At 40.8% G+C, this 9338-nt stretch overlaps 1 pseudogene; it reads right to left on the reverse strand.

The window, feature by feature from the left end:
* Positions 1–1616: 1616 nt before the first annotated feature.
* Positions 1617–2663, reverse strand: LOC148120319 (lactoylglutathione lyase pseudogene; annotated as a pseudogene).
* Between the last annotated feature and the right edge of the window lie 6675 nt (positions 2664–9338).

The raw sequence follows: 9338 nt of genomic DNA on the forward strand, positions 1-9338 counted from the left end.
ATATTAAGAGGTTCTTTAAAATCCCTAAGCACCATAAGGATGGCATATAATTCTGCTTTCTGGACAGAATCATAAGGACTTTGTTCCACTTTACTCAATTCTTCTGATTTGTAACCTGCTTTCCCTGATTTATTAGCATCAGTATAAAATGTATGGGCTCCGGTTATTGGAGCATCACGGACAATTCGAGGGAGGATCCAAGAAGTTCTCTTTATAAAGTTAAGTCTCTTGCTTTTTGGGTAATTGTTATTGATTTCTCCCAAAAAATTAGCACAAGCTCTTTGCCATGGTTCATTGTCTTCCCACAACTTTTTTATCTCATCAGCAGTGAAAGGCACTATAATTTCTGATGGGTCTATACCTGCTAATTGACGAAGTCTCAATTTTCCTTTTATAATCAATTCAGAGACTTTTTCCACATAAGTTTTTAATTTTTTACTTGGTTTGTGTGGTAAAAAAATCCATTCTAAGATAGTATCTTCCCTCTGCATTAAAATTCCTGTAGGAGAAATTCTGGAAGGCAATATAACTAGAACGCAACTAAAATTTGGATCCACCCTATCTACATGTGCCTCCTGTAATTTTTCCTCAACCATCATCAGTTCCTTTTCTGCTTCAGCTGTTAACTCTCTGGGACTATTCAAATCTTTGTCACCATCTAAGGTTTTGTTTAAATGAATTATTAGATCAGGTGTTATCCCAACAGCTGGTCGTAGACTGGAAATGTCTCCTAATAATCTTTGAAAGTCGTTAAGCGTTCATAACCGGTCTCTCCTGATTTGTGCCTTTTGAGTCTTAATTCTTTGTAAGCCTATTTTATTTTTTTTCCATATTAAACAGCGTTTTATTTCGGTCTGTGATTTGTTTAAACTACTCACACTATCCATTCCATCCCAAAAAGAAACAAAGCACTTCTAGTCGTGTAGCACTTGACATCACCACCCAGACATCTGCTGCTACAGCCGCAGAAAACTTCAATGCAGTTTGACCTCAAATTGGGTTTTATCCTCCAGGCCACAAGTTTTCAAAACTGCCTTTTAGAAATCCGTCGTCAGTCAGCAGACCACTGAGGGAACTCCTGATATCTGAGCTGTCACTGGAAATAATTTATCCTAAGGGAATTCACGAAGACCCTGGGGTGGAGAAGACTCATGTGAGACGCCCTCAAACAGAATGTCACCTAGACCAGCCTGGTGCTAAGACTTCTATGCTTCTTCCTTTGTAGTCAGGCTCGAGAGCAAAGGCACAAAGCCAAGCTCAGCGCAGGTTTCACAGAAGAAGACTAACGCAGAAGCTACAATGAGGCATAATCTAGGGACCAAAAATGATGACCCAGTCAAGTTAGCGTGTATGTTCTGCTTTCTCACAGGGTAACTGCAGTTTCCACTCACGTGAAGTATGCTGCTGCCTAGCCCGCTGTCTAAGTACCCAGTAAATTAAGCCCTTCCTTCTCCACATTCCTAGAAAAGTAAAGTTAGTCCTTGAACCTCGAAAGTACTATATATATATATAATTAGTATTTCTGTCAGTGTCCTTGTCAGCATGATTCAGAACTGCTCTCGAGTGCCTTCTCATTTGTAAAATAAACACTATGCTGTTTGAAGCACACACGAAGCTTCATTTCTGTTCAGTGCTCTTTACTTTCCATTATGAAGAGTCATTTCTGAGGAATTGAAACCCCAGAAGGTAACAGCCCCCCAACAGAAAAAGAAACATTTAAAACAAAATTTTAAATGACAGATCAAAACCAGACTTGAGTAGTATTGAAGAGACAGACGGGAGCAGATATGGTCTCCAGAGGGAATCGTTCTAATTATTATCTAAAAAGTAAAGTCACATAACTTTGTCAAAGTCATAAGGTAAATTGGTACTTGAAAATTAGGTTAACTAAACAGAGGAGGGGAGATTTAAAAAGAAAAAAACCCACTGAAACAGGATAATGAGAGGGATCTCAGAACGGCTGGAGCACAGAGCCGTCAGTTCTCGATGCTTCTGGGGCCTCAGCATCTTCTCTTGCGCTGCTTCTTGTCCCCACCGTCTCTCTCAAAGAACTAAATAATCTCTGCTATTTTGTTAGGATTCAGAATTTCAATCCAGTAGCCGTCAGGATCTTGAATGAATGCCAGCCCTTTCATTTTACCATCATCGGGTTTCTTCACAAACTTGACCCCCAGTTCTTCAAACCTTTTACAGGCACTGTAGATATCAGGAACGGCAATCCCAATGTGACCAAATCCCCGAGGGTCTGAGTTGCCATTGTGGTAACTCTGGGTCTCATCGTCTTCGGTGCCCCAGTTGTGTGTCAACTCAAGCGTGGCTTTTCTGGAAAATGTCCAAGCTGTTCTCTCACTCTTGTCTTTAGGGATGTCATTCTTATCCTCATAAGCCAAGAAATAGAGGGAAAATTTCATCGAAGGAAAATCAAGCTTTTGGAGTAGCGTCAGTCCAAGAACCCTAGTGTAGAAATCCAGGGACTTCTTAGGATCCTTAATTCTTAGCATGGTTTGCTGCATTAGGAAGTCCTTAGTACTGGGGTCCGGGTCGGAGCAGCAGCCGAGGGCGGCCTCATCTGTGAGGCCGCTGGACGCAGGCTGTGGCTCTGCCATGGTCGCCCTGGAGGATCACCCACCAACTCTGCCAACAAACCAGCAGAACACACGCTTCGCAAAAAGCTGTAAGCCTATTTTATAACCTAGATAATTAACAGAATCTCCTCTCTGAATTTTTTCAGGAGCAATTTGCAATCCCCATTTAGGTAATACTAGTTTTACTTCTTCAAACAGCCTTTCTAAGGTATCTTTGTTTTGATCAGATATCAGGATATCATCCATATAGTGGTATATTATGGACTTAGGAAATTGTTTGCGTATAATTTTCAATGGTTGGCTTACAAAATATTGGCACAGGGTGGGAGAGTTCAACATTCCCTGTGGGAGGACGGTCCACTGGTACCTCCTTGCAGGCTGAGAGTTATTATAGGTAGGCACTGTGAAGGCAAACTTTTCTCTATCTTTTTCTTGTAATGGTATAGTGAAGAAACAATCTTTCAGATCAATAACTATAAGAGGCCATCCCTTTGGTAACAGGGAGGGCAGAGGAATTCCAGATTGCAGAGGGCCCATAGGTTGAATAACCTTGTTGATAGCTCTAAGATCTGTCACCATTCTCCATTTACCAGATTTTTTCTTAACAACAAACACAGGAGAGTTCCAAGGGCTGGTAGATTCTTCTATATGTCCAGCATCTAATTGCTCTTGTACCAGCTGTTCTAAAGCCTGTAACTTTTCCTCAGCTAAAGGCCACTGTTTAGTCCATATTGGTTTCTCAGTCAACCATTGTAGAGGCATGGCTGTTGGTACCTCTGAAGAGCCATCAATTGTGTTGTGTTCTTGTATAGCTCTAATGGCTGGTTTCTGCCATCTGTAATATCTTGTAATATTGTCCTCAGAAATATGGGCTCTGGAAGCAGCAGGAATGTTAATTTGGGTATTCCATTGCTGCAATAGGTCACGGCCCCATAAATTCACTGCAATATTTGCTACATATGGCCTTAGTTTTCCTATTTGTCCGTCTGGACCTATACAATTGACCCATCTCGTGCTTTGTCTTACTCGAGATAGGGTTCCAATTCCTAAGAACTGAATATCTACCTCCTGAAGAGGCCAATGCGGATGCCAAGACTCTGGTGTAATGATACTTACATCCGCACCTGTGTCCAGTAAGCCAGTAATAAGTTTGCCATTTACACACACTCTTAGCTGTGGCCTTTGTTCATTTATAGAAGTCTGCCAGAATATTCGTTTACTTTGTCCTCTTAGATTTCTTGATTCATTCACCACATTTAACTCATCCTTCAGGCCGTTATTGCTTTTAACAGCAGGCATGGGGCATTCTAATTTCCCTGAAGAGGCATGTTCTCTGCAGTGATCGGAAATGACTGGACCACATTTGCCATGGGGGCCTTCGAGAGGCCCCCTATTGAGTTTCCCGATGGCAACGGGTTGCCCTGTTTATCTCTTGTTGACCTACACTCATTCGTCCAATGCCTGCCCTTTCCACATCTCCTACATAAACCTGAAGGCTGAGTCCTCCTACTCCTGTTATTCCTAGAAGAGGCATTATTCCTGGAATTCCATTGTCTGCAGTCCCTTTTCATGTGTCCCATTTTGCCACAATGAAAGCATTTTGTAATCTGATGTCTCCTTTTACCTTTGGAAATTGCTTCTTGTACCCATGTTTCATTGCCATAATCAAATGTATCAACATTCATTGTATGTAAAACCCATTCGTCCAAAGGCGCTGATCTGAGCTTTAAAGGCCCCAGGATCCCTTTGCATTCTACATTGGCATTCTCATATGCCAAAGACTCAATTACTATATTTCTTGCTTCTGGATCAGGTATCCCTATTTGTACAGCCTTAGTTAGTCGTTGCAAAAAGTCACTAAAGGGTTCTCTCTGACCCTGTTTGACCCTGACATACGATTCTACTCTCTGACCTGAGTCTTGAACCCTGTCCCAGGCCCTTAGAGCTGCTGTAGCACATATGGATAAAATGTTTTCATCATAAAGAGCTTGTTCCTGAGGATCAGAGTAAGGTCCTTCCCCTAGAATTTGATCTAGAGAAACCTCAATTCCTTTCGCTGATTCTTGTTGTTGTAAAAGTCTGGCCTCTTGTTTGAATAGGCATTTGAAATGCCATAAAGGTCCGTTCTCGAGGACAGCTGATGTGAGCTGGTTCCAATCTTGAGAGGTGGCCCTGTTGCTCAGAGCCCAGGATTTTAACATCTCCCTAACAAAGGATGAATGTAGTCCATAATTCACAATTGCTTGTTTAAATTCTTTCAGATCATTCATACGTATAGGCTCCCATGTATGTTCTTTAACGACCTTAGGGTTTTTGGAGCCAGTTATCTTTTCTGATGTTATTACTGGAAAGGCAGGTATAACTCTATGTAGACTGAGAGTTTTTTGAGGTGAAGGTTGCCTTTCTACCTTTTGCTCCTGTTCATCAGAGTCTATGATTTCCTCAATCTTATTAAATCTGCTCACCATTGCCTTCTGTAAGTCCTGAATCTCCTGTCCAGTATTATGCTCCAAAGCCTTCATTAACGATTCTAAGGCATGGAGCTTGTCCGTCAGAGACATGATATCCTCCTTGGACATAATCCTCATGGCATGTACTGTGCCTTCTTGTATGGAAATTCTGTCAATTAATCTATCATACCCTTTTGATAAGGTCCGATTTTCACATTCAATGGTTATAATCCTCTCAGCTAATGTTTTAGCACTTACAGTCATGGACTGGAGGTTATGAGTCATTTTGGTTGTCCCCTCCTCCAGGGCAGTGACGCTCCCTTCTAAAGAAGCAATATCAGACTGTACCTTCTTGATATTTTGGCCAGTTGACCGAGTCATATCAAACAAAGATCTATTCTCCTCCTTGAGAACTCCAAACTCTGATCTAGTCTCCTGCTTGAAAACTCCAAACTCTGATCTAGTTTCCTCCTTGAAATCTCCAAACTCTTTTTTGAGGAGGTTGGTATCAGTCTGAATTGTTCTCAAGGTTTTAATCTCTGCCCTCAGCATTGTAGATTCAGTCTGTAAGGACTGTATCTTTCTTATAAAATAGCCAAACACCAGAAAAGCAACAGATCCCAGGAATAACAAAGTAAGAGGAATATCTGAGACATCCTTCAGAATATCCTCCATAGCGCAACTGAAAAAACCATTGAACTTTTGGATAGTAATATTTTCCGACATTTTCAATCAAAGGAAATTGTACTTGTATGTATGTATGTATGTATTTATTTATTTTCAACCGAAAAGAAAAATCTTACCTGTAATGACCGTTGCCTGCCAGTAGGAGGTGGGGCGCACCTGAATCCACGTGGCAGTGGTGTTGATTCAGGAAGTAAACTCTAGAATATATACACTCAAATCCAGAGGTTAAATCCACAGATCACAAAAGGTCAGAGAGCTTCTAGTGGCCAATAAACAAGGCAATAAACAAGGCCCTGCTGCTCTGTTCAACCGGATGCAGAGGGTTGTGACACAGCCACTGCGTTGTTGCTAAAGAGGCCTAGTGCTTTGGGCCCCGTGTCCCTGTGCTGGGATTAAGGGTCAAGCTGCTTGCAGCACTCCTAATCAGTTATGGGTTTCAAACAGCTTGCTGGAACTTCAAAGGGAGCTTGCGCTGTGAACTCTTTGACTCACGTTGCAAGGAGAAATTTAAAAATCCATGCCGAACAGGGCAAAGTAAGCCGGCAGAGACTGTCCGGACCTGTGTATCCTGGGAGGCCGAGCTGGGGGTGGGGGGGTGGGGCGGTTCTTAAACCAAACGCTGGGCGCCAATTATTAACGAATCAATCCCACACCAGTTATGTTTTAAGGGGTTATTTATTTGGCGGGGGGTAAAACTTACATACACCATAAACCGTCAGGAAGGGAGCCTAGTCGCTGGAGCAGGAGCCGGGAGCAGCAGCCGAGACCGAGCACCGGAAGCAAGAGCCGGAACCAAGAGAGCCTATTCCGGATATGCTTCTCTTTTTAAAAGAGAAATATACCACGCCCCAGTGGGCTGGTATTTCAGCAGCTATTGGCTGACGGAGCGGAAGTCGCTCCCCGCTGCACTGTGGGCTCGTATTTCAACGACTATTGGTTGAGGCAGCGGAAGTTACTCCCACAACAAGTCTCAATCCTGAATATCTCTGCACCTAATATAAAAGCACCCACTTATGTAAAAGAAAAACTTTTAGAACTTAAGACAGTCATCAAACCACACACACTAATAGTAGGAGACTTCAACACACCTCTGTCACCAATGGACAGGTTAATCAGACAGAAACTCAACAGAGAAATAAGAGAATTACTAGAGGTAATGAATCAAATGGACTTAATAGATATCTATAGAACATACCACCCAAATAGGAAAGAATATACCTTTTTCTCTGCAGATCATGGAACCTTCTCGAAAATTGACCACATACTCGGTAACAAAGCAAACTTCCACAGATACAAAAAAATATCAGTAACCACCTGTGTACTATCAGATCCCCATAGGATAAAGTTAGAATTCAACAACAATTCTAACCCCAGAAAGCCTACAAACTCATGGAAGCTGAACAGTCAACTACTGAAGCATTCCTAGGTCAAGGAAGAAATAAAGAGAGAAATTAAAATCTACCTTGAATTCAATGAAAATAAAGACACACCATACTCAAATCTATGGGACACAATGAAAGCAGTGCTAAGAGGAAAGTTCATAGCACTAAGTGCCCAATTAAAGAAAATGGAGAAAGCACACATTAGAGACTTAACAACACAACCAAAAGCTCTAGACAAAAAAAGAAGCAGACTCACCCAGGAGGAGTAGAAGACTGGAAATAATCAAACTGAGGGCTGAAATCAACAAAATTGAAATACAGAAAACAATCCAAAGAATCAATGAAACAAAAAGCTGGTTCCTGGAGAAAATCAACAAGATTGACAAACCCCTATCCAAACTAATCAAACGACAGAGAGAGAACATGCTAACTAACAAGATCAGAAATGAAAAGGGGGACATAACCACAGACACAGAGGAAATTCAGAGAATGATTAGATCTTACTACAAAAGCCTGTATGCCACAAAATTGGAAAATTTGAAAGAAATGGACACTTTTTTAGATAAATACCATATACCGAAAATAAGTCAAGACCAGGTGAGCAGTTTAAAAACACTTGTAAGTCGTGAGGAAATAGAAGCTGTCATCACAAACCTCCCTACCAAAAAAAGCTCTGGACCAGATGGTTTCAATGCAGAATTCTATCTGAACTTCTAAGAAGAGTTAATACCTATACTCCTTAAAGTGTTTCACAAAATAGAAACAGAAGAGTCATTGCCTAACTCATTTTATGAAGCTACAGTCACCCTGATACCAAAACCACACAAAGACACAACCAAGAAAGAGAAATACAGGCCAATCTCACTCATGAACATCGATGCAAAAAATTTTCAATAAATTACTAGCAAACAGAAACAAAGAAAACATCCAAAAAATTATCCATTATGATCAAGTAGGCTTCATCCCAGAGAGGCAGGGCTGGTTCAACATACGACAATCTATTAGCGTAATCCATAATATAAATAAACCGAAGGGAAAAAAGCATATGATCATTTCATTAGATACTGAAAAAGCATTTGAAAAAATTCAACACCCCTTTATGATAAAGGTCTTGGAGAGATTAGGGATACAAGGTTCATTCCTAAATATAATAAAAGCAATATACAGCAAGCCAACAGCTAACATTAATTTAAATGGAGAAAAACTCAAAGCTTTCCCGCTAAAATCAGGAACAAGACAAGACTTTCCACTCTCTTCACACCTCTTCAATATAGTGCTTGAAGTTCAAGCAATAGCAATAAGACAACATAAGGGGATCAAGGGGATTCGATTTGGAAATTAAGAAGTTAAACTCTCGTTATTTGCAGATGATATGATAGTGTACATAAGCAACCCCAAAAACTCTACCAGATAAATCCTACAGCTGATAAACACCTTCAGTACTGTGTCAGGATTCAAGATCAACTCCAGAATAAAAGTTGACCTCCTATACACAAAGAACAAAGATACAGAGAGGGAAATCAGAGAAACATCACCTTTCACAATAGCCACAAATAGCATAAAGTATCTTGGGGAACTCTAACCAAGGAAGTGAAAGATCTATTTGACAAGAACTTTAAGGTTTTAAAGAAAGAAATTGAAATAGGAATTTTTGTGACATTGTCTCCATGAGATTCAAAGATCATCATAAATAACCTCATCAAAGGCAGGGAGTAGAATGGATACTCATGAAAAAAGGATCCTGGGATAGTCGATAAGAGGAGGAAAGAGCCTCTTTCCAATTTCTGGCTGTTATCTGTAGAGTAGCAGTAAAAATTATTAAGTGAGTGTCTCTAGTAGGATAGAGAGTCATTTGGGTATATGGTACAGAGTGGTATAGCTAGATGCTGGGTAGGTCAATTCCTGTCTTCCTCTGTGGAAGTCACACAGATTCCACAGTGGCTGTATTAAGTAGGGAGTACAAGGTGTTTAAGTTTACAGTATTAGGGGTTTGGGCACTTCAAGATGGCTCTGAAGCATGCAACAGACAACTGCTTGAATCTATGTCTTACAGTCACTTGACTGATGCCTTACATTGTTGAGTCTTATTCAATTCAGAGGACAGGATTGGGAGATTCCCTGCCAGCTGATCATTAATGCTTTTCTGTTGGTGGAGACAGGAGAGAGCTTTATGAAGACAGTATTTTAAAATCAAACAGCATTCCATGTTGTTTGCTATTGGCGCAGGTATTCAA

The sequence above is a fragment of the Myodes glareolus genome, chromosome 11 (genome assembly GCF_982192425.1).
Source record: "Myodes glareolus chromosome 11, mMyoGla1.1, whole genome shotgun sequence".
Taxonomy (NCBI): domain Eukaryota; kingdom Metazoa; phylum Chordata; class Mammalia; order Rodentia; family Cricetidae; genus Myodes; species Myodes glareolus.